The following is a 25,974-nucleotide window of genomic DNA, read 5'->3' on the forward strand; positions in this document are numbered from 1 at the left end:
CAAGACCAAGAGGCCGTCGTGAAGCATGACATGGGAGGTGATCCAACAAGTGGTAATTCATTATAAGCGATGCGGTTCTGTTAGTTTCCCTGTTGCTCTGTAAATTTAACCAGCCTTGTTTCATATCCCGGTTCGATTCTGCGAACTCAGTTAGTTGTCTTGTAAAACAAGCAGCTTGCAAGTCGGTTATCATATCAAACGCATCTACTTGTATTGAAATCCAGAGGATAACAAATTTTAACAAGTTTTTATCAAAGTAGGAGCATCAGGGCAAATTATTCAGTACAGTACAAAGTAGGAACCAGTCATTCAGCACACCAGAACAACAACCATCTGTCACTGAAATGAATAATTCAGGCACGGGATACATCAGGGCAAATTCCTGCCCTCCAACAATCCTGTTACAAGCAACTGAATGGAACAACAGATGAAATAGTATCACGAGCAAAAACCAATAGCTTTATCTTCAGCAGAGACATCTTCCTTGTTGTTGTGACCCTGGCCTGTTGTTCCAAGTGACAGAAACTGAAATCTGCTCCTTTCCTGAAAACCAATATAGTCGAGTGGTCAGTAATTTTGTAAAAACTCAGGCAGCTGTAGGAGTTCAGAAAAACCATCTTCTACAATTTATTGCCCATTTAATCTAGCAGTACGGCAGTTTCCTCAAGAAAATAAAGAAACCCCCAGCAGAAGATTGAAGAGAGGAACATAAGACACAGCATACAAAGTCTAAATGTCGTATTAGCAAACATATTTCACATATAATAGAAATGAAATCATGTTAAACACTATCTCTTTGCAAAATTGATAACACACTCTTCCATGTGACCATGATTACCTCCAAACTATCTCTACTTGTTAGCCATATTTTTAGCTAAGTATATCTTACGTAAACCTTGCCATACCAAAATAAAAGAAAATCATAGCTAGCAAAGCAATAATGATACCATGGTGACTGGTGAGGTGGATGTACATTTCATGGTAATTTCTATGAAACAAACAAAAAATGAGAGAGAGAGAGAGAGAGAGAGAGAGAGAGAGAGAGAGAGAGAGAGAGAGAGAGAGAGAGAGAGAGAGAGATTGAGACGGGGAGAATGAAGGTGCGGATTTGTACATACGAGATGTTGCTGCTGCTGAGCCAAAGGAGAAATTACTCTGGAAAAAATTTCAAATTGCGACGGAAGAATCTGATTGTAACACGAGGATGGCTTGGATGCATGTTGATAGCACTCCTCAAGGCAGACTCTGTGCTTCTCTTCGTGGGTTCCGTAGCACCTTCACAGCCGATTGCTGCAGATAACTCTTCAAGCGCTAACAAGTGCTCGATGCCGGCTGGTGAAGCCCCATTCTGATCTGATCCATTCATATTATGCATTACCTCGAGTCTCTGGAGTTTGGGCATTACACCAGCCTGGAAGTCCAGGTATGTCATGCTGCTTATTTGGAGAGACAAACGCTTTAGAGCAGGGAATGTTCCCCTCCCCGCACATATGACAATCATTTTATCTACGGCTCTTCGGATATCCATATCAAGGTGAACGAGGACAGGCAGCTCTGAAAGGATACCAACACCATCATTTAGCAGCTCACAAACTTGCAACCGTAGTTCACCGAGGTTACGGAGTTCCCCTATCCAGCTAGGGATCCTGGAAAACCAGCAGTTCCGGAACATGACGAATCTCTCAAGTTGGTAAGGAGTTGGGGGAGGAGACAATGGCATCAAGCCATCTATGCAGCCCCTCATACTGACAATCAGGTCCTCAAGGTTGCGAAGTTTTCCCAGAGAAGAGCGTAATACATCCATCCGTCTCTCCGTATCGTCCAGGTGAGGGCCACATGAGATAAATAGATATCTCAGATTGGTGAGCTCACCAATGTTTTTGATATTGTCCATGGTGTTCACCGCCAAATCAAATGCACATAGATGTCGTAGGGACTTCATCTTGCCTATCCCATCAAAAAGCTCCGATCCAACATTTAGATGCATCAAGTATGGTAGGTGAACTATATCTGAGGGAATTTTTTTCGACAAAATATCTGAGGGAATATTGGAATACCTTCCCATATCAAGTGTTTGCAAGTGTTGTAGCGCTCTAATCTGTGTTGGTAGTTGGTACAAGCAAAAGCGACTAATCCGTAAATACCTCAGCTGATACAATTTAGACAGTCCACTGAGATCAACTGTAGCACGGTGGAGGTTAATGAACAGAACTCGGAGGAGCTTGAACTCTACTAGATCAGGTGTACTCTCAGAGCTCCCAAAGAACATAACTGATCGGACATGTGACATACTAATGTTCCTCGGTAATATTGCTTGATTGTTACTGAGACTATCTAAGTGAACAGACAGCCGACGGATCTTGTAATCCAGTCCTGTAATGGTTCGTGGGTCATCCACTATAGTGAAAAAATTCTCTTCTGTGGACTTGAGCAAGATAAGATCGAGCATCATATCATGTATCTTGCATTTGGTCACTGATCCTCTGCCGTCAAATTTTACAGGTTGAATAAGACTCCTATTGACAAGCTCATTGAAATAATTACTTGCGACCTTCACACAATCTTGTCCATAATCTTTGCCGACAAATCCTTCCGCCATCCATTGACGTTCTAGATCATACCTTGATATTATGTAGTCCTCTGGATACATACCAAGATACAGCAAGCACGTCTTAAGATGAAGGGGAAGATCTCTGTAGCTAAGGTTTAAGATTTGCCTAACTCCTTCCAACGTGAGATTTTTTAATGAGCCTAAACAACTCCTTACATGTTCCCACCTTTCTTTTTGGATGGAATCTTCACTGGCTAGCATGCTGGATATAGTAACAATTGCAAGAGGCAAACCACCACATTTTTTAAGAATTTCAACTGAAACATCTCTAAGATGGCGAGGGCAAGCTTCCTCGGAGCCAAATATCCTGCCAAAAAATAGTCTTCTTGAGTCTTTGTCGTTGAGGGGCTTCATTTCTAAAATGTGATCATGACCATGGAAACAACATGCCTTAGCCACAACCTGAATTCTAGTAGTAGTTATTACTCTGCTCCCAAGATAATTTTCTGGAAAAGCACATTTGATAATATCCCAGGCTGATACATCCCATATATCATCGATTATAATCAAGTACCTGCAAACATTCATCACTATGTCAGCCAACTGAAATTTACAGTGTCAAGTAATTAAGACATCGAACCAAAAAACAGAACTTTGTTTAATCAAACATAATTGTGATTGAATAAAAAATACTCATTAATTTGTTTGTGATTGTTAATAAACTAAAATTATGGGAGAAAACATAATATATGATCTGAAATAAATTAACACATTTTGTTTAAGACCAATATTGTCACCAGTAATAAAATTAGCATGCAATAGACTAATACGGTTTACTCGTATAAGTTTACTAAATGAATCAGTAGATGCATCTATTAACTACTAAACTTGTTGTATGTTTGTTATGCTCATCTAATGATTTTCTACCAAGACTTTAAAACATACAATAATCTTAAAAATATAGTATATATGTGTGTATCTGAGAAATCTTGAAAAAACAAAGACAAGAACAAACAATAATACATGAAGTAAGAATATGCACCTCTCATTTTTGAGATGTTCCCTGAGCATGTCGATAAGATGTGACTCGCATGCGTGAATAGATGGCTCTACCCCAAGTTGTGATAGTAAACCACGGAGAAGTTTTGGGATGTCTGGCTTCTGAGAAACGAGCACAAAAGCAGTACAACTGTTAACTTCACCCTTGAGCTTACCATGTACCACACTAGCAAGTGTTGTTTTGCCCAGACCTCCAAATCCCACAATAGATACCACTTTCAACTTCTTCTCCCCGTCTCTTAGCAAGTTAATAAGCTCATTCGTTGGCTCTTCAACACCAACAAGGTTAGCTGCGTTTTCATAGAGCGAGGCAACACGTGGGTCAATGGCCACATTGCTTGATGAGGAGGTATCAATCTTATACCTTTGACGCCGTGCACTTGTCTCGAGAACAAGTTTCTTTACATCCTCGATTTGTCGAGCAATCCGATGGCGAGACCTCAAAGTTTTGAGGCGTCGTATCGTGCTGCTGACAAACCCATCACTTTTATCGGTGCCTCCAATGTTTTGCATAAAGTCATCAATGATTTCCTCGATGTCGTATGACATCTCCCTGACGATGTCCCTCCATCTCTTGGTTTGTGGATCTAGCTCGTCCAGATAAGAAAGCCCCTCAAGTGCATCCTTCATGCTGGCAAGTTCATCGCTGACGAACTTGACCTCTTCCCGGAGGTTTTTGAGCTTGGCGAACTCCTCCCCCATGAGGTTGGCCAGCTTACCCAAGACGGAGTTCATCGCGCCTGTGGAAGCACTCACCAATATCCTGTCCATCTCAACCGTTTATCTTGGCTCCTGGTTATGCTCCTGCAGTGTATATCAGGATTTCCGAGTTGGTTCGATTTTTTTGCCTAGATAATAGTAGAAAGGAAAAGAACTTCTAATCTAATATGTAACAGCATGTTAATTGAAACGAAAACTAAGGATGTTAAAAAACTAATCATGCCTACAGATACTATATCGTGCTCCCTTCGATCCATACTAATTGTCTCAACTTTAGTACAACTTTGTAGCTGTTTACCCAATCGAAGACGTTGAGTTCCTACTAATTCACAGCATACTGAAGCTCAGGTTGGCAACGAAAAGCAAAGCAGAGTTCCTGAGAGAGTTAATAACCTCTGAAAGTTGCAACGCGTGCTCGGAGGAGATGCCCCTGGCTGCTCGCTGGTGGTGGCCGTACGGCCGGCGGCGAGCAGAGCTCGCGCTACGACTTATCGGAGTCGGAGGAGATGAAATTCTACTGCACGTGCGAAATAAGGAGAAGAACGAGCAGAGTAGTATGCGATGATATGGGTCTGGTGGGAGTGGTTGGGGGAACGAACAAGTCAAGTCCACCTACGTATATGATTGAGGCTGTGTTTTCGTACTTCGCACGCATTCGCTATATATTACTGGTCAATAAGACCAAGAGGCAGTCGTAAAGCATGACATGGGAGGTGAACCAACAAGGGGTATAAACATTACAGGAGATTTGGTCGACAATGTGCAGATAAACCACGATGATTAGTTGCCCTCTGGATGTAACTGTCAGTCTGAATGTTATTACCAGATTTTTGTCAGTTGTGTTTTCCCATCATATATGTCTGTTGAGTTCAGTATTAGTATTGTCTGCCAATTTTGAGCTATATGGATCATATGGGCTGACCTTGATCGTCATCTCAGACTCACAGCGTGACAATGAACTTGCATTGAAATTGACAGTAGTACAGTACTTTTAACAAATTTGTCAGGAATCTGCAGACAAGAAACATTCAGTTAACCTGAATTTTAGTAGCGAACTCAGTCATCATGTTAGACTCATAGCGAACCTGCATTGGAATTGAGAGTATTACATTATGTTAACAAATTTATCATGAATCTGCAGAAAGGAAACATTCAGTTCGGTACAATGTAGGAAACCAACATATCGGTTGCTTGATCTTCAGCGGTCCATCATCAGTCGTGTGTCGTGACAATTCCGTTGGTTCTCTGACCGTGTTGTTGCAAATGATAAAGTCTAAAACCCACTTGTTTTCTGAAAAGCCAAGAGTGGTACAAATTAATACGTACTCACTCTGCAAAGAAATATGAGAGCGTTTAGATCACTACTTTAATGATTTGATCTAAACTCCCCGCAAAAAAATGATTTGATCTAAACACTCTTATATTTCTTTACGTAGGGAATAAGAAAAAGGCAGGCTTAGAAGTTGAGGAGAGCCATTTGCTATAGCTGCAGTTCACTAGTACAAATCAACTTCTCAAGCTTGAAAATGTGCACGCGTAACGCTGTAGAAAGCAAAGTGGTAGAAAGCCTATTAGCTAGGTAGCAAATGGTAGTTTGGACAGTTAGAGGAACTCCAAATGGAACCCCAAGTTTTAAAAATATTCACGAATTCCAATAAAATAGTGCGGGTTTGCTTGGAAGAATATAAAAATTTCTTCTCATTCTCGCCAACTCAAGAGCGACTTGATGGCGCAGAATGGCTTGGGCGAGTCTTTCTCTTGCTTACTGCGAGAACGAGCGTCTCCGCTCGCCTTAGGAGCGTGCGAAGTGGGACGACCCATTAGCATTAGTTCATTAATTCCATTCGTTTTTCATTTAGTACTTTTATTAATCTAGAAAATGGAAAATATTGTATTTTTTAAAGTTTATTTTGCATTCAAAAAATGTTCACACAACTATTAGGAAATGTTGATAGTACTGAAAAACATGTTTGTAACATTTTAAAATGTTCCTGCATTTCAAAATAAATATTTGTTATTTTTTTGTAAAATATTTATAGAATGTAGAAATAAATTGCGTAATTCGAAAATATATATCTTGTACCACTAAAAAATGTTCACATGTTTTAAAAATATGTTCATGACATTTTTTGAAATGTTTATACAATGAAAAAATATGTGTGTAGTTTAATAAATCGTATACCAAAAAAGACCTGAACTTCTATTTGAAAAATGTGCAACACGTATTCGAATAAATGTTCAAAACGTGCATTTGAAAAAAAATGTTTTGCAGCCTGCAGTGTAGTTAGAGCTAGGCTCAGGCTTATTATTTCTAGTATTTTGGGCCAGGCTTTTGGGCTTCAGGTAGGGCTTAAACGTGTAAACATTGAAATTCAACATTCAGTTCGGGCTTCCTGCTCCTGGCTTGATTTTGGGCCGAGCTCGGGCTTGAGAAAAGAGAGTATTCATGCTTTCGATCGGGCTCGGAGGTTGGGATTTTTCAAGCCTAGCCTAAAACCCGGCTCGGGTCGACATTTTGCACAGGTTTAGATGAGAAGCAAATGAGCCGCTCTTTTCTAACTCTCTTCTAATGTGGTGGGCCAATCACAATGAAAAACAATGCCTAATGCTCCACGAGTGTTTCTCCACCAAGCACTGTTCCTACCGCCATGTGCATCATGCCAGCGTTCACCATGTGTTTCGCTCTTATTGGGTTTAAGTATGTGTAACCTGCACCGGCGTGTGCTCCTTTTCCCCTTGCCAAACCCTAAGATTCACCCCTCCTCTGTATGTATATGTGTACCAAGATCTAGGTTATCTTCTGGTTTATTGCTAGGGGTTAACATTTTAAGTGGGATAGGCTTGATCTCGAATTAGGTTTTCGCCCCCGCTTTATTGCTAAAGAAACCACCATGTCCATACAACAAGCTCAAGTTTACATAAAATAAAAGTAAGTCCGCTAGGGCAACAACACAAACATGCACAAATAAAGTAACAAAGAAAGAGGAAAACTTACAACCAAGTGACCGACAAATCAGTGGCTATGTGGCGGGGCCAGGCAACAAGCTGCCACAATCATCACGCCCATCATGCTGCCAAGCCGGTCACGATTTCGAGATCCATGTGACAAATACATCAGACTCATGTGACAAATACATCAGACTACAAGGGATCCCTTCCTACTATCACACACAAGAAGAAGGCAACCCTGCACATACTTTGCTTTTATAAGCTTCGGCCGCAGGCTGCCATCCTTTGAGAGGATCCGCCAAACCCATCTCAACATAAGGGTCACATTAATGCGACGGGACGCAAAAATACTTTTTTTAGTCGATACGCGCAAGAATACGAGTCCTAGACCTCCAAGTCCTTGGGCAACCAAATATCAGTCTACTTACCCATATTACCCTTGTAGTGTTGTATTTGTCACATGGGTCTGATGTATTTTAATGGAACCTACATGGAAATGGATAATTCTCAGTGGAGTCTATCAATAGAGCGTTAATCCAATCTGATGCGACAGTTGATAATAACAAGAAGATCTGGAAGATGAAGATACCTCTAAAGAATAAAATCTTTGCATGGTATCTTTGTCGCAGAGTCATTCTTAATAAAGATAACCTTATTAAGAGAAATTGGCATGAAAGTCCGTAATGTGTCTTTTGTTTAACACCAATATAAATAAAGAATTAGTTCATTACAGTACCTTGAAGTGGTCTTTTGTTTTCTTTCGCTAACGGAGCTCACGAGTTTTCTACTTTAAGTTTTGTGTTGTGAAGTTTTCAAGTTTTGGGTGAATTCTTGTGATGGATCATGGAACAAGGAGTGGAAAGAGCCTAAGCTTGGGGATACCCATGGCACCCCCAAGATAATCCAAGGGCACCAAAAAGTTAAAGCTTGGGGATGCCCCGGAAGGCATCCCCTCTTTCGTCCACTTCCATCGGTAATTTACTTGGAGCTATATTTTTATTCACCAACATGATATGTGTTTTGCTTGGAGCGTCTTGTATTATTTGTGTCTTTGGTTGTTAGTGTGCCACAATCATCCTTGCTGTACACACCTTTTAAGAGAGCCATATATGAATTATAATTTGATAGGATACTCTATGTGCTTCACTTATATCTTTTGAGCTATGTAGTTTTGCTCTATGTGCTTCACTTATATCTTTTGAGCATTATAATTTTGCTCTATGTGCTTCACTTATATCTTTTGAGCGTTATAATTTTGCTCTATGTGCTCCACTTAGATCTTTTAGAGCACGGTGGTGGATTTGTTTAAAGAAACTATTGATCTCTCATGCTTCACTTAAATTATTTTGAGAGTCTCTTAATAGCATGGTAATTTGCTTAATAATAATATGCTTGGTATTCAAGATTTGTGAAACTTTCTTTTGAGTGTGTTGAATACTAAGAAAAGATTGAAGCATGATAATTGTTTTGAGATATGGAGGTGATAATATTAGAGTCATGCTAGTTGAGTAGTTGTGAATTTAAAGAATACTTGTGTTAAAGTTTGTGATTCCCGTAGCATGCACGTATGGTGAACCGTTATGTGATGAAGTCGGAGCATGATTTATTTATTGATTGTCTTCCTTATGAGTGGCGGTCGGGGACGTGCGATGGTCTTTTCCTACCAATCTATCCCCCTAGGAGCATGCGCATAGTACTTTACTTTGATAAATTCTAGATTTTTGCAATAAGTATATGAGTTCTTTATGACTAATGTTGAGTCCATGGATTATACGCACTATCACCCTTTCACCTTTGCTAGCCTCTCTAATACCACGCACCTTTCGCCGGTATCATACACCCACCATATACCTTCCTCAAAACAGCCACCATACCTACCTATTATGGCATTTCCATAGCCATTCCGAGATATATTGCCATGAAACTTTCCACCATCCAGTTTATCATGACACATTCATCATTGTCATATTGCATATCCCGACACACCGCCGGAGGCATTCATATAGAGTCATATTTTGTTCTAAGTATCGAGTTGTAATTGTTGAGTTGTAAGAAAAATAAAAGTGTGATGATCATCATTTTTAGAGCATTGTCCCAAGTGAGGAAAGAATGATGGAGACTATGATTCCCTCATAAGTCGGGATGAGACTCCGGACGAAAAATAAATAAAAGAGGCCAAAGAAGCCCAAAAAAAAGAAAAAAAGAGGCCATAAAAAAAGGAGAAAAGACCCAAATAAAAAATATAAATAAAAATGAGAGAAAAAGAGAAGGGACAATGTTACTATCCTTTTACCACACTTGTGCTTCAAAGTAGCACCATGATCTTCATGATAGAGAGTCTCTCATTATGTCACTTTCATATACTAGTGGGAATCTTTCATTATAGAACTTGGCTTGTATATTCCAATGATGGGCTTCCTCAAATCGCCCTAGGTCTTCATGAGCAAGCAAGTTGGATGCACACCCACTTAGTTTCTTTTTGAGCTTTCATATACTTATAGCTCTAGTGCATCCGTTGCATGGCAATTTCTACTCACTCACATTGATATCTATTGATGGGCATCTCCATAGCCCGTTGATACGCCTAGTTGATGTGGGACTATCTTCTCCTTTTTGTATTCTCCACAACCACCATTCTATTCCATCTATAGTGCTATATCCATGGCTCACGCTCATGTATTGCGTGAAGATTGAAAAAGTTTGAAAAAGTTAGAGTATGAAACAATTGCTTGGCTTGTCATCGGGGTTGTGCATAAATACTTTGTGTGGTGAAGATAGAGCATAGCCAGACTATATGATTTTTAGGGATAACTTTCTTTGGCCATGATATTTTGAGAAGACATAATTGCTTTGTTAGTATGATTGAAGTATTATTATTTTTATGTCAATATAAACTTTTGTCTTGAATCTTTCGAGTCTGAATATTCATATCACAATTAAGAAGATTTGCATTGAAATTATGCCAAGTAGCACTCCACATCAAAAATTCTCTTTTTATCATTTACCTACTCAAGGACGAGCAGGAATTAAGCTTGGGGATGCCTGATACGTCTCCAACGTATCTATAATTTTGATTGCTCCATGCTATATTATCTACTGTTTTGGACTATATTGGGCTTTATTTTCCACTTTTATATTATTTTTGGGACTAACCTATTAACCGGAGGCCCTGCCCAGAATTGCTGTTTTTTTGCCTATTTCAGTGTTTCGAAGAAACGGAATATCAAACGGAGTCCAAACGGAATGAAACCTTCGGGAACGTGATTTTCTCACCGAACGTGATCCAGGAGACTTGGACCCTACGCCAAGGCATCAGAGAGGCGGTCACGAGGGTGGGGGCGCGCCCCCCTAGGGCACGCCCCCTGCCTCGTGGGCCCCTTGGAGCTCCACCAACGTACTCCTTCCTCCTATATATACCTACGCACCCCCCAAACGATCAGAACAGGAGCCAAAAACCTAATTCCACCGCCGCAACTTTCTTATCCACGAGATCCCATCTTGGGGCCTGTTCCGGAGCTCCGCCGGAGAGGGCCGTTATCACGGAGGGCTTCTACATCATCATAGCCTCTCCGATGAAGTGTGAGTAGTTTACCTCAGACCTTCGGGTCCATAGTTAGTAGCTAGATGGCTTCTTCTCTCTTTTTGGATCTCAATACAAAGTTCTCCCCCTCTCTTGTGGAGATCTATTCGATGTAATCTTCTTTTTGCGTGTGTTTGTTGAGACCGATGAATTGTGGGTTTATGATCAAGTCTATCTATGAATAATATTTGAATCTTCTCTGAATTCTTTTATGTATAATTGGTTATCTTTGCAAGTCTCTTCGAATTATCTGTTTGGTTTGGCCAACTAGATTGGTAGTTATTGCCATGGGAGAAGTGCTTAGCTTTGGGTTCGATCTTGCGGTGTCTTTTTCCAATGACAGAAGGGGCATCAAGGCACATATTGCATCGTTGCCATCGAGGATAACAAGATGGGATTTATTTCATATTGCATGGATTTATCTCTCTACATCATGTCATCTTGCTTAAGGTGTTACTCTGTTTTTAACTTAATACTCTAGATGCATGCTGGATAGCGATCGATGAGTGGAGTAATAGTAGTAGATGCAGAATCGTTTCGGTCTACTTGTCACAGACGTGATGCCTATATACATGATCATGCCTAGATATTCTCATAACTATGCTCAATTCTGTCAATTGCTCAACAGTAATTTGTTCACCCACCGTAGAATACTTATGCTCTTGAGAGAAGCCACTAGTGAAACCTATGGCCCCCGGGTCTATTCTCATCATATCAACCTCCATCACTTTAATCTTGTTTTGCTTTTTACTTTGCCTTTTACTTTTCACTTTGCATCTTTATACAAAAAATACCAAAAAAATATTATATCTATCAGATCTCACTCTCGTAAGTGATCGTGAAGGGATTGACAACCCCTAATCGCGTTGGTTGCGAGTAGCTATCGTTTTGTGCAGGTACGAGGGACTTGAGCGTGGCCTCCTACTGGATTGATACCTTGGTTCTCAAAAACTGAGGGAAATACTTACGCTACTCTGCTGCATCATCCCTTCCTCTTCGGAGAAATCCAACACAAGCTCAAGAGGTAGCAGCCGGCTCCTGCGGGCGTCAACGTCCAGGCCCGATGCGACCAGTTGGGCTGCCTCCCCGCCGGCGGGCCGGCTACGTAGGCCGGCAGATTGGCCCAATCACCCTCCGCGGAGACGTTCTTCATGTAGAAGTACGACCACTGCCACATCTTCACCGACTTTATCAGCTTGATGGAGGGAAACGGGTTGTCGGCCCCTGACCTCTGCACGGCGATGAACGCGCCGCACTGAGTCGGCACGCCCGCGGCTTGGGTGCCTGGCTTGGAGTAGAAGAACTCCCCCAGAGCTCGATAGTGGGAAGAACGCCGAGGAAGCCTTCGCACAAGGTGACGAAGGTGGACAGTAGCACCACCGTGTTGGGGGTAAGGTGGTGCGGCTGGAGTCCGTAGAACTCAAGAAAAGAGCGAAAGAAGCTGCTTGCCGGTAAGCCCAGGCCGCGTAGGCAATGCGAGCGGAAGACGACCCGCTCGCCCTCCTGCGGTGCCGGCGAAATTTCCCCCCTCCGCGCGAGGCGGACCCGCATGAGGTCCTCGCCGGGCAACCGACGCGTCTTGCAGAGGAAATCGACGTGGTCGTCGTGGACCTCCGAACCGTCCCAGGTGCTGGAGTGCGCCGTAAGGGGCGTGACGGTGGAGGAAGAGCTCATTGTGAGCGGACCACCGCAGCGCTCGACATAGCTTGAGGTGCAGCGGCGAGAGAGAAGAAGGAGAAGAAGCAATGAGGAGGAGGGACGCGCGTGCTCCGCCGCTCCCCCTCCTCCCCCTACTTATAGCCTCATGGGCTGCGAAGCCGAGGGGGCGGTTGTGGGATCTACTACGCCCACTACCCCATGCCCCCACATTTATCACGCAAAATTACTGCGCGCAGTAACTCCGTGGGAACCTCAACCGTCCCCCCTGGCCGCAGCGGATCCGCTCGCGTGCCGAGGCGCGGTAGTGGCGGGCCCCGCCTGCAGGCATGTCCCGTCCCGTGTATGGGTGGGCAGGCTGGCCCGGTCGCTGGTTGACACATGGCGGGCCCGAAACGGGTGGCGGCCCGGAAGCTTAGCTGGTACGCCACAAAGATCCCGCCGGGGGATTCAAAAGTTTTGGACAAGTCAAATCGGGCGAATCCGACTCCTACCAGTCGGCCCGGCAGAAATCGAACGAGGTTTCCACCTCAAATACTCGGAGAAAGAAACTGCTGAGGCTCCTCGGCTGGCTGTCCGCGGCGCCTCATCAGCTTCCGGGACTACTGTCGGAGTAATGGGCCACGGGTAGGCTAACCCGAGGCCCAAAACCTTTCAAGACATCGGGGCTGATTGCGCCCCTCAAGACGACAGATGAAGAGCCGCCTTCTGGAGGATGGCTGAAGGAACACTCGGCTGCTCGCATGCATCCGAGTCCTAGGGGCGAAGTCAAGACCGGCCGGCTCCGCCTGGCGGCTTCCGGAGAAGCCGGCCGCGGGGAGTCGGCCCACGGCACCAACAAAGGCCATGCCCTCATCAGGGGGGATGGGACAGGGAGTGGCAACAGTAAAGCCCACTCCCTCCCCTTTTCCAGGAGATGCCTAGGCCACAATGCACTGTACCAACGGAGATCTCCGTCTAGCACGGCATTGTTGCCATGCCATCCCTGACATCAGCAATAGTGGGCGGAGTCCTGTGTCCACGATGGCCTGAAAGTATGGTCCACGGATGACGGGCCCTACCAGTCAGCGAGAGTCCGGAAGACGGCAAGGGCGCCACCAGTCAGACCCGTAGGAAGCCGGCCCCCGGGAGTCGGCCTGCCCCTCCCATGGGTTCCCCACGCCATTAACCAAACGAGACAGGGAGTGGCTACAGTGATCACCCGCCAGACGACGGGGCTGTAGCCACGACCCCATAACCAAGCATGCGTCATTAGAGGCACGGCTACAGTAATCAGCAGCCGGCAAGACCCGCAAGCGGCGGGTACGGCCTGTCGGCTTCGTACCAGACCAGTCGATGGGGCCCACCAATCGGCGGGCCCCAGCAGTCGGCAAAGGGGCCGGCAGGCGAAGAGACCGACGGCTGGGCCCTGCGCCCAGACAGTTTACCACTGTACCCCTGGGAGGTTAGGCCTATATAAACCCCCCAGCGCACCCATGCAAAGGGTTCCGATCCATTAGAACTAGACTAGATCACAGAGGGGGGAAAGAGCTGACCCTGCCTTCTCCTACCTTCAGCATACAGCTCGAGGAGCGCCCTTGTATTCACTTTGCCTTAGTGATCATGCGGAAGCCCCGCAGAGCAGGACTAGGGGTGTTATCTCCTAGGAGAGCCCCGAACCTGGGTAAAGTACGCCGGCGTTCATGTCTACGCCTCATCCTGTTTCCAGGCACCGGCGAAGTTCTACTCGCCCCCACCATGATAAGCCATCCATTGGCATATGTCGCACCCAACCCCCGACAACAGTTGTGCTTTCTTGAAAAGTGAAGCACGGTTGTGCTTCGAGTGAAGCATGGTTTTACTTCCTCCTAAAAGTGAAAAACACAATTGTGTTTCCATGTGAGCCATAATTGTACTTCCCTAAAAATTCAAAGCACAACTGTGCTTCCAGTTTTTAATTTATTTTAGTTTTCATTTGTTTATTTTTGGGGGGCTTTCAATTTCATTTTTTTGTTTTTTAAGAAAGTCTGTCTAAATTTATTAACATGAGATCTGGTTTCGAATATTTCGATGCAAGAAATGCAACAGTAAAAATAATTCGTGTTTTGGATGCACGATTGAAGAGATAAAACTTTAAAAAAAATAATCTACAAATAAATGGATTGTGACAAGTGTTGCACAAGCAGTGCACCACCTGTCAACATCAGAGGAAGTGAGTGTGACCTTTATAAGGGGTACCCCTTAACTAGTTATTTTGCGCTTACTGTGACAAGTTGTTGCCACTTCACACAAATGAGCACACTAGTGATTGCTTTGGGCTGGCCGATTTAATGCTTTGGAGATCGGTTGGTTCTTTTGTTCTTTAAGAATGTCCTGGAAGGTTCCAGCCTGAGTTCTTGTCGGTTTTGTTCACCTTTTATAAGGTTCTTGAACATGTTTTCATTTTTCAATTTTTTCATTGTTTTTTCGGCTTTCTTCACTGTTTCTCAAAAAAAAAGTTTTACTGTTTCTTGTTCTTTTTCAAAAATTCAAAAAAATTCGAAAATGTAGAATATATTATAAAAAGTTGCTCATATTTTCGAAAATTATTCATGTTCTTCAAAATAGGATATTCCAAAAATGTTCACAACTTTCGAACAATGTTCAAAAGGTTTAAAAATTATTCCCAGTTTTTCTAAAATGTTCTAATTGAAATTTTGTTCGCAATTTGCAAAAAATGTTGGGAAATTCAAAAATTATTTTTTTTTCAAAATCTACAAAATTTCAAAATTGTTTGCAAGTTCTAAAAAAACAATCTCGGTTTTCAAGAAATGTTCAGATTATCAAACATGTTTGTCGGTTCACGACATATGGTTTGTTGCAGTAATTCGTCCCATTGCCGAAGTACCTATTCCTCCAGTTCTTTGCACTGTGGTGCTAATGGGTCAACCTAGTTGGGGCACAAGGAGCGACTAGCTACCACACCAAGCGGCATATAGGGGTCTTTATCTCTGGCTTCCGGCGAGGTAGAGTGCGTGCTTGCCTACAAGTGCCCCTTGGTGGCCTAGCCCATTAATCGTTTGGTAAGTTTTCTTTCTGATTGTTTGAGTAGCAGTTAAGCTTCACAATACCGCCATCTACATGTTGTTGGCCTTATTGGTCATCTTTTTTGTTACTTTTATTTATATTTCGGAAATTGGAATACATTTTTCTTATTTTTTTTCAATGTTCATCATACATTGGAAAAAAATCATGCAGTGAAACAATGTTCGTGCAATTTATAAGAAATGTCCATAACATTTCAGAAAATGTTGTTGACATTTCAAAATTGTTCATGGGTTTACAAAAAACTGTGCCAATTTTAGAAAACAATTATACATTGTAATAAAAAGTTCATATGATTCAAAAAAATGTTTCATGCCATTCAAAATGTACGTGACATTTTAAAGAAATGTTCAAGCATTTCAACAATATGTTCTTAACATTTTTTAAATGTTAATACAATACAAGACAAATGTTCACATAATCTAGAGAACTCCATTAAAAAAGGTTTATCCAATTTTAGAAATATGTTGTGTGGTTTAATATTTTTTGTAATATTCACAAAATGTTCATGACATTTTAAAAAACATTTATTCATTTTAAAAATGTTCAATACCATTAAAAAACTGTTCGTGATACTTTATATAAATGTTGATGTGTTTCAAAAAATATATGTGACATTTAGAAAAATGTTTATACAGTATAAAAAATGTTTTTTTGTTTTAAAAAATGTTTCATCCATTTAAAAAATGTTCGAAGTACATTTGAAAATGTGTAGTAGTTATTAAAATAAAATGTTTCAAACATGCATTTGAAAAAAATTCACGAGGGCATTTGAAAAAATGTTGATCGTTTATTTGCAAAATATTGAATGTGTATCAAGTAAATGTTATGCGTGTGTATAAAAAAGTTTACAACATGTATTAAAAAAGTTTTTGAAAAAAATAACAAAATGGAAAAAAAAGACCTAAGAGAAGAAAAAAGGAAAAACGGAAGAGAAAGGAAAAACGAAAACAAAAAAACTGAAAACCCAAACAGAAAAAACAAAAACTGACTTTTTAATAAAATCAGATCACCGATTTAAGTTCACTTCAGGAGTTGAATTCCAGTTTGAGCGACATGATGAAGAAGTAATAGACTGAACCTCTCCAGCTTCTAGCTCTACAAAATCCTCGTCTGAGCTCCGAGAAACTAAATTCGAGTAGCTCAGCCGACCTCCAGTGTAAAAATGCGGAGCAATTTGAGAAGCTCATCCAACCTCCAATGTAAGGGGCTGTTTGGGTTGAAGCCTGGAGACGCCTAGTCAGAATATTGGCGTTGACTGTTGGGCACCTATTTGGTTGATGGCCAACTATTTGGCACGCCGACGTTGCATGTGAGCTATTGGACATTAATGGTATCGGAGTGCGCCTCTTAACGAGGGTGATTTAAGTGCAACGAAATGTACCGGTGGTTCGCGAAGCATCTGACCCTTTTCTTCTTATCATATCACAAGGGCGCGGCTCTGTATGATATAGTACTGTAGAGCAAGGCTGGTAGTCATTTCCACTAATTGAGGATTCTATCTAAACAAAGGTCAATGGGGGAGACTACAGTAGCTCGAACTCACACTATCTACAAAAAAGATAAAGCTGCTGCAGTTAAATTTTTGGCCAATTCACACGCGAGCTAAGGGCGGCCGGATGGTGTGCCAACGGATTGGTAGGGCCAACCGGGGCTTAAAAACGCAAAGGCTCAGCTCCAGAAAAATGAGAACGAGGAGTTGCCCATATCTCTACTCCTATAAAAGACTCAGTTGATGATAATTGTATGTCTGTCATACGTCATTTCTAATTATTAGATCTGCATCTATCGACTATGATGTAAGTTGTGACCTTGTTGCAACAATATCCCACTTCTGTGCTCCAATTTATAAAAAAAACACTTAGGGCCTGTTCGGAGTCTCTCCACGCCCTGACTCCACTCCCGGAGCGGACATAGCCTTAGTTGAAAATAAAGGAATAGGGAAACACTCGCTCTGCAGATTCTCATATTTTTTGGAGCCAGTTGGTTGCCGAACAGGCACTTAGTATCTTGAAACCAACCACATTCCTCCCTTACCTCATCAAAACAGGCCAAGGAATATATTTTAAGTGAAACATAAGATATTTTTAGTATATATGTATATCAAAACTAGACTGTTTTCTTTCAAATTTATGAATATGTATTATTCTACTTTGCATATGTTGCAACACATGGGCATTACTAGTTTTACAGAAGAATGTCATCATGAAAGAGAACGGTTCAGCAGGAGGAGGCCACGCCCGAACAAATCTACCTCTCCCATTACTAGTTTTACAGAAGAATGCCACCGCGAAAGAGACCGGTTCAGCAGGAGGGGGAAATATCTGGTGCACCGGAGCTTGTGGTGCTACTGGTGCACCGAACTTATATTATGCTTTTAAAACGTTCAAAAAAATCTGATTTTTTTAGCACACTCACATAACATCAATGTAGGTTGTCACAAAATTTCAAGTCAAAATTTGAAACATAACTCGAAAAACAAAAATGACAAATTCAACACTGAATAGTAGTACACAATATAACTTGGACTTTAGATTTGACCCATTATCACACTGATATCAAATTTGTCATTTTTGTATCTCAGAAAATATTTCAAATTTGTATATGAAATTTTATAACATCATACATTGATGTTGTGTTAACGTGTTAGAATTTTTTTTAGATTTTTCAAAATATTCTATAGCATCCGGTGCACCGGCAGCAAGTGTGGGTGCACGGGATACACTTCCTCGGCCGAACCCTCACGCCGCCCCCACCACCGGCCGGTGCTGTCCTCCACCGCGAGATCCGGCACTTCTAGGGCCATCCCCTCCGGTTCATGTCCAGGGCGTCACCCCGACGGTCAGCTCCACCCCGCCGCCGGCCGATGCTCACCTCGACGGATCCCGCCTCAACCTCTGAGCCCTCTCTCCGACGCCATAAACCCTAGGACGAACTGGGCTAGCTGCTTCCAGCCGGTCCATACTAGCGCCCAGCCGGCTAGCAGCCTCCCCAGCTGGGCTGCCAAGCTGGGAGAAGCTACTTCGGTGCCGAACGTTGCTGAAATCGCCACTTGGAGTTAGAAGCTGCGTTTGGAAGCTGAATTTGAGGAGTTTTAGAAGCTTGGAGGGGCTCAGAATAAGCCCTGAAACTTGTGCCAGAACAAGCGGTTGAGAGGATGCACTAAAACCAAGACCAAGAGGCCGTCGTGAAGCATGACATGGGAGGTGATCCAACAAGTGGTAATTCATTATAAGCGATGCGGTTCTGTTAGTTTCCCTGTTGCTCTGTAAATTTAACCAGCCTTGTTTCATATCCCGGTTCGATTCTGCGAACTCAGTTAGTTGTCTTGTAAAACAAGCAGCTTGCAAGTCGGTTATCATATCAAACGCATCTACTTGTATTGAAATCCAGAGGATAACAAATTTTAACAAGTTTTTATCAAAGTAGGAGCATCAGGGCAAATTATTCAGTACAGTACAAAGTAGGAACCAGTCATTCAGCACACCAGAACAACAACCATCTGTCACTGAAATGAATAATTCAGGCACGGGATACATCAGGGCAAATTCCTGCCCTCCAACAATCCTGTTACAAGCAACTGAATGGAACAACAGATGAAATAGTATCACGAGCAAAAACCAATAGCTTTATCTTCAGCAGAGACATCTTCCTTGTTGTTGTGACCCTGGCCTGTTGTTCCAAGTGACAGAAACTGAAATCTGCTCCTTTCCTGAAAACCAATATAGTCGAGTGGTCAGTAATTTTGTAAAAACTCAGGCAGCTGTAGGAGTTCAGAAAAACCATCTTCTACAATTTATTGCCCATTTAATCTAGCAGTACGGCAGTTTCCTCAAGAAAATAAAGAAACCCCCAGCAGAAGATTGAAGAGAGGAACATAAGACACAGCATACAAAGTCTAAATGTCGTATTAGCAAACATATTTCACATATAATAGAAATGAAATCATGTTAAACACTATCTCTTTGCAAAATTGATAACACACTCTTCCATGTGACCATGATTACCTCCAAACTATCTCTACTTGTTAGCCATATTTTTAGCTAAGTATATCTTACGTAAACCTTGCCATACCAAAATAAAAGAAAATCATAGCTAGCAAAGCAATAATGATACCATGGTGACTGGTGAGGTGGATGTACATTTCATGGTAATTTCTATGAAACAAACAAAAAATGAGAGAGAGAGAGAGAGAGAGAGAGAGAGAGAGAGAGAGAGAGAGAGAGAGAGAGAGAGAGAGAGAGAGAGATTGAGACGGGGAGAATGAAGGTGCGGATTTGTACATACGAGATGTTGCTGCTGCTGAGCCAAAGGAGAAATTACTCTGGAAAAAATTTCAAATTGCGACGGAAGAATCTGATTGTAACACGAGGATGGCTTGGATGCATGTTGATAGCACTCCTCAAGGCAGACTCTGTGCTTCTCTTCGTGGGTTCCGTAGCACCTTCACAGCCGATTGCTGCAGATAACTCTTCAAGCGCTAACAAGTGCTCGATGCCGGCTGGTGAAGCCCCATTCTGATCTGATCCATTCATATTATGCATTACCTCGAGTCTCTGGAGTTTGGGCATTACACCAGCCTGGAAGTCCAGGTATGTCATGCTGCTTATTTGGAGAGACAAACGCTTTAGAGCAGGGAATGTTCCCCTCCCCGCACATATGACAATCATTTTATCTACGGCTCTTCGGATATCCATATCAAGGTGAACGAGGACAGGCAGCTCTGAAAGGATACCAACACCATCATTTAGCAGCTCACAAACTTGCAACCGTAGTTCACCGAGGTTACGGAGTTCCCCTATCCAGCTAGGGATCCTGGAAAACCAGCAGTTCCGGAACATGACGAATCTCTCAAGTTGGTAAGGAGTTGGGGGAGGAGACAATGGCATCAAGCCATCTATGCAGCCCCTCATACTGACAATCAGGTCCTCAAGGTTGCGAAGTTTTCCCAGAGAAGAGCGTAATACATCCATCCGTCTCTCCGTATCGTCCAGGTGAGGGCCACATGAGATAAATAGATATCTCAGATTGGTGAGCTCACCAATGTTTTTGATATTGTCCATGGTGTTCACCGCCAAATCAAATGCACATAGATGTCGTAGGGACTTCATCTTGCCTATCCCATCAAAAAGCTCCGATCCAACATTTAGATGCATCAAGTATGGTAGGTGAACTATATCTGAGGGAATTTTTTTCGACAAAATATCTGAGGGAATATTGGAATACCTTCCCATATCAAGTGTTTGCAAGTGTTGTAGCGCTCTAATCTGTGTTGGTAGTTGGTACAAGCAAAAGCGACTAATCCGTAAATACCTCAGCTGATACAATTTAGACAGTCCACTGAGATCAACTGTAGCACGGTGGAGGTTAATGAACAGAACTCGGAGGAGCTTGAACTCTACTAGATCAGGTATACTCTCAGAGCTCCCAAAGAACATAACTGATCGGACATGTGACATACTAATGTTCCTCGGTAATATTGCTTGATTGTTACTGAGACTATCTAAGTGAACAGACAGCTGACGGATCTTGTAATCCAGTCCTGTAATGGTTCGTGGGTCATCCACTATAGTGAAAAAATTCTCTTCTGTGGACTTGAGCAAGATAAGATCGAGCATCATATCATGTATCTTGCATTTGGTCACTGATCCTCTGCCGTCAAATTTTACAGGTTGAATAAGACTCCTATTGACAAGCTCATTGAAATAATTACTTGCGACCTTCACACAATCTTGTCCATAATCTTTGCCGACAAATCCTTCCGCCATCCATTGACGTTCTAGATCATACCTTGATATTATGTAGTCCTCTGGATACATACCAAGATACAGCAAGCACGTCTTAAGATGAAGGGGAAGATCTCTGTAGCTAAGGTTTAAGATTTGCCTAACTCCTTCCAACGTGAGATTTTTTAATGAGCCTAAACAACTCCTTACATGTTCCCACCTTTCTTTTTGGATGGAATCTTCACTGGCTAGCATGCTGGATATAGTAACAATTGCAAGAGGCAAACCACCACATTTTTTAAGAATTTCAACTGAAACATCTCTAAGATGGCGAGGGCAAGCTTCCTCGGAGCCAAATATCCTGCCAAAAAATAGTCTTCTTGAGTCTTTGTCGTTGAGGGGCTTCATTTCTAAAATGTGATCATGACCATGGAAACAACATGCCTTAGCCACAACCTGAATTCTAGTAGTAGTTATTACTCTGCTCCCAAGATAATTTTCTGGAAAAGCACATTTGATAATATCCCAGGCTGATACATCCCATATATCATCGATTATAATCAAGTACCTGCAAACATTCATCACTATGTCAGCCAACTGAAATTTACAGTGTCAAGTAATTAAGACATCGAACCAAAAAACAGAACTTTGTTTAATCAAACATAATTGTGATTGAATAAAAAATACTCATTAATTTGTTTGTGATTGTTAATAAACTAAAATTATGGGAGAAAACATAATATATGATCTGAAATAAATTAACACATTTTGTTTAAGACCAATATTGTCACCAGTAATAAAATTAGCATGCAATAGACTAATACGGTTTACTCGTATAAGTTTACTAAATGAATCAGTAGATGCATCTATTAACTACTAAACTTGTTGTATGTTTGTTATGCTCATCTAATGATTTTCTACCAAGACTTTAAAACATACAATAATCTTAAAAATATAGTATATATGTGTGTATCTGAGAAATCTTGAAAAAACAAAGACAAGAACAAACAATAATACATGAAGTAAGAATATGCACCTCTCATTTTTGAGATGTTCCCTGAGCATGTCGATAAGATGTGACTCGCATGCGTGAATAGATGGCTCTACCCCAAGTTGTGATAGTAAACCACGGAGAAGTTTTGGGATGTCTGGCTTCTGAGAAACGAGCACAAAAGCAGTACAACTGTTAACTTCACCCTTGAGCTTACCATGTACCACACTAGCAAGTGTTGTTTTGCCCAGACCTCCAAATCCCACAATAGATACCACTTTCAACTTCTTCTCCCCGTCTCTTAGCAAGTTAATAAGCTCATTCGTTGGCTCTTCAACACCAACAAGGTTAGCTGCGTTTTCATAGAGCGAGGCAACACGTGGGTCAATGGCCACATTGCTTGATGAGGAGGTATCAATCTTATACCTTTGACGCCGTGCACTTGTCTCGAGAACAAGTTTCTTTACATCCTCGATTTGTCGAGCAATCCGATGGCGAGACCTCAAAGTTTTGAGGCGTCGTATCGTGCTGCTGACAAACCCATCACTTTTATCGGTGCCTCCAATGTTTTGCATAAAGTCATCAATGATTTCCTCGATGTCGTATGACATCTCCCTGACGATGTCCCTCCATCTCTTGGTTTGTGGATCTAGCTCGTCCAGATAAGAAAGCCCCTCAAGTGCATCCTTCATGCTGGCAAGTTCATCGCTGACGAACTTGACCTCTTCCCGGAGGTTTTTGAGCTTGGCGAACTCCTCCCCCATGAGGTTGGCCAGCTTACCCAAGACGGAGTTCATCGCGCCTGTGGAAGCACTCACCAATATCCTGTCCATCTCAACCGTTTATCTTGGCTCCTGGTTATGCTCCTGCAGTGTATATCAGGATTTCCGAGTTGGTTCGATTTTTTTGCCTAGATAATAGTAGAAAGGAAAAGAACTTCTAATCTAATATGTAACAGCATGTTAATTGAAACGAAAACTAAGGATGTTAAAAAACTAATCATGCCTACAGATACTATATCGTGCTCCCTTCGATCCATACTAATTGTCTCAACTTTAGTACAACTTTGTAGCTGTTTACCCAATCGAAGACGTTGAGTTCCTACTAATTCACAGCATACTGAAGCTCAGGTTGGCAACGAAAAGCAAAGCAGAGTTCCTGAGAGAGTTAATAACCTCTGAAAGTTGCAACGCGTGCTCGGAGGAGATGCCCCTGGCTGCTCGCTGGTGGTGGCCGTACGGCCGGCGGCGAGCAGAGCTCGCGCTACGACTTATCGGAGTCGGAGGAGATGAAATTCTACTGCACGTGCGAAATAAGGAGAAGAACGAGCAGAGTAGTATGCGATGATATGGGTCTGGTGGGAGTGGTTGGGGGAACGAACAAGTCAAGTCCACCTACGTATATGATTGAGGCTGTGTTTTCGTACTTCGCACGCATTCGCTATATATTACTGGTCAATAAGACCAAGAGGCAGTCGTAAAGCATGACATGGGAGGTGAACCAACAAGGGGTATAAACATTACAGGAGATTTGGTCGACAATGTGCAGATAAACCACGATGATTAGTTGCCCTCTGGATGTAACTGTCAGTCTGAATGTTATTACCAGATTTTTGTCAGTTGTGTTTTCCCATCATATATGTCTGTTGAGTTCAGTATTAGTATTGTCTGCCAATTTTGAGCTATATGGATCATATGGGCTGACCTTGATCGTCATCTCAGACTCACAGCGTGACAATGAACTTGCATTGAAATTGACAGTAGTACAGTACTTTTAACAAATTTGTCAGGAATCTGCAGACAAGAAACATTCAGTTAACCTGAATTTTAGTAGCGAACTCAGTCATCATGTTAGACTCATAGCGAACCTGCATTGGAATTGAGAGTATTACATTATGTTAACAAATTTATCATGAATCTGCAGAAAGGAAACATTCAGTTCGGTACAATGTAGGAAACCAACATATCGGTTGCTTGATCTTCAGCGGTCCATCATCAGTCGTGTGTCGTGACAATTCCGTTGGTTCTCTGACCGTGTTGTTGCAAATGATAAAGTCTAAAACCCACTTGTTTTCTGAAAAGCCAAGAGTGGTACAAATTAATACGTACTCACTCTGCAAAGAAATATGAGAGCGTTTAGATCACTACTTTAATGATTTGATCTAAACTCCCCGCAAAAAAATGATTTGATCTAAACACTCTTATATTTCTTTACGTAGGGAATAAGAAAAAGGCAGGCTTAGAAGTTGAGGAGAGCCATTTGCTATAGCTGCAGTTCACTAGTACAAATCAACTTCTCAAGCTTGAAAATGTGCACGCGTAACGCTGTAGAAAGCAAAGTGGTAGAAAGCCTATTAGCTAGGTAGCAAATGGTAGTTTGGACAGTTAGAGGAACTCCAAATGGAACCCCAAGTTTTAAAAATATTCACGAATTCCAATAAAATAGTGCGGGTTTGCTTGGAAGAATATAAAAATTTCTTCTCATTCTCGCCAACTCAAGAGCGACTTGATGGCGCAGAATGGCTTGGGCGAGTCTTTCTCTTGCTTACTGCGAGAACGAGCGTCTCCGCTCGCCTTAGGAGCGTGCGAAGTGGGACGACCCATTAGCATTAGTTCATTAATTCCATTCGTTTTTCATTTAGTACTTTTATTAATCTAGAAAATGGAAAATATTGTATTTTTTAAAGTTTATTTTGCATTCAAAAAATGTTCACACAACTATTAGGAAATGTTGATAGTACTGAAAAACATGTTTGTAACATTTTAAAATGTTCCTGCATTTCAAAATAAATATTTGTTATTTTTTTGTAAAATATTTATACAATGTAGAAATAAATTGCGTAATTCGAAAATATATATCTTGTACCACTAAAAAATGTTCACATGTTTTAAAAATATGTTCATGACATTTTTTGAAATGTTTATACAATGAAAAAATATGTGTGTAGTTTAATAAATCGTATACCAAAAAAGACCTGAACTTCTATTTGAAAAATGTGCAACACGTATTCGAATAAATGTTCAAAACGTGCATTTGAAAAAAAATGTTTTGCAGCCTGCAGTGTAGTTAGAGCTAGGCTCAGGCTTATTATTTCTAGTATTTTGGGCCAGGCTTTTGGGCTTCAGGTAGGGCTTAAACGTGTAAACATTGAAATTCAACATTCAGTTCGGGCTTCCTGCTCCTGGCTTGATTTTGGGCCGAGGTCGGGCTTGAGAAAAGAGAGTATTCATGCTTTCGATCGGGCTCGGAGGTTGGGATTTTTCAAGCCTAGCCTAAAACCCGGCTCGGGTCGACATTTTGCACAGGTTTAGATGAGAAGCAAACGAGCCGCTCTTTTCTAACTCTCTTCTAATGTGGTGGGCCAATCACAATGAAAAACAATGCCTAATGCTCCACGAGTGTTTCTCCACCAAGCACTGTTCCTACCGCCATGTGCATCATGCCAGCGTTCACCATGTGTTTCGCTCTTATTGGGTTTAAGTATGTGTAACCTGCACCGGCGTGTGCTCCTTTTCCCCTTGCCAAACCCTAAGATTCACCCCTCCTCTGTATGTATATGTGTACCAAGATCTAGGTTATCTTCTGGTTTATTGCTGGGGGTTAACATTTTAAGTGGGATAGGCTTGATCTCGAATTAGGTTTTCGCCCCCGCTTTATTGCTAAAGAAACCACCATGTCC

At 42.0% G+C, this 25,974-nt stretch overlaps 2 pseudogenes; both read right to left on the bottom strand.

The window, feature by feature from the left end:
• Positions 1-2,686: 2,686 nt before the first annotated feature.
• Positions 2,687-4,859, bottom strand: LOC119327573 (annotated as a pseudogene).
• Positions 4,860-21,433: 16,574 nt separating this feature from the next.
• LOC119327616 lies at positions 21,434-23,606 on the bottom strand (annotated as a pseudogene).
• Positions 23,607-25,974: the final 2,368 nt, after the last annotated feature.

The sequence above is a fragment of the Triticum dicoccoides genome, chromosome 7A (assembly GCF_002162155.2).
Source record: "Triticum dicoccoides isolate Atlit2015 ecotype Zavitan chromosome 7A, WEW_v2.0, whole genome shotgun sequence".
NCBI lineage: Eukaryota > Viridiplantae > Streptophyta > Magnoliopsida > Poales > Poaceae > Triticum > Triticum dicoccoides.